Genomic DNA, 631 nt, shown 5'->3' on the forward strand with positions numbered 1-631 from the left:
ATATTTATATACCCCAGTATACGTCAATTGTCAACTGTTGCTTTATGTAATGCACATGCCACACCGTACATTTGCAGATATATATTTTATCGAATAGTAAGTTTTTTTATTGCTCAAATCTTTTGTAATTTATGAAAATTGCAGAGTAATAATGTTGCAAGAAGCCAAGATGTCATGGTTTACTACAAACATTTCGAACTTCTCAACGTGCGTGACGAGGTGGCCGAGTGGTTAAGGCGTTGGACTGCTAATCCAATGTGCTCTGCACGCGTGGGTTCGAATCCCATCCTCGTCGAACTTTTTTTTATTTTGTTCACAGACAGTAAATTTAATGTTGCATAAAGCGATAAATGATTCAATATTTATACAATTGTGTATTAAATGAAATTCAATATTTATACAATTGTGTAATAAATGAATTTAATATTTATACAATAAACAAACTCGATAAATTCTGCAGAACTACACACAGAAATAAATTTTTTTACATTTGAGATTTCTATTTGTTTGACTTACATTTATTTCATTGAAACAATTTAATTTTAAATAAAATACTATTTTGTTTAATACCAATTTTTTAGTTTTATTGTATTAAAATTATATTGTTTGGCAGAAAAAAAACACAATTATT

At 28.2% G+C, this 631-nt stretch overlaps 1 non-coding gene across 1 annotated transcript; it reads left to right on the plus strand.

Annotated features, from left to right (window-relative positions):
• Positions 1–213: 213 nt before the first annotated feature.
• On the plus strand, positions 214–295 carry TRNAS-GCU (transfer RNA serine (anticodon GCU)). Its single transcript has one exon. It is a non-coding gene; the product is annotated as a tRNA-Ser (tRNA).
• Positions 296–631: the final 336 nt, after the last annotated feature.

Source organism: Mycetomoellerius zeteki, unplaced genomic scaffold, assembly GCF_001594055.1.
Source record: "Mycetomoellerius zeteki isolate Tzet28-1 unplaced genomic scaffold, Tzet1.0 scaffold98, whole genome shotgun sequence".
Lineage (NCBI taxonomy): Eukaryota > Metazoa > Arthropoda > Insecta > Hymenoptera > Formicidae > Mycetomoellerius > Mycetomoellerius zeteki.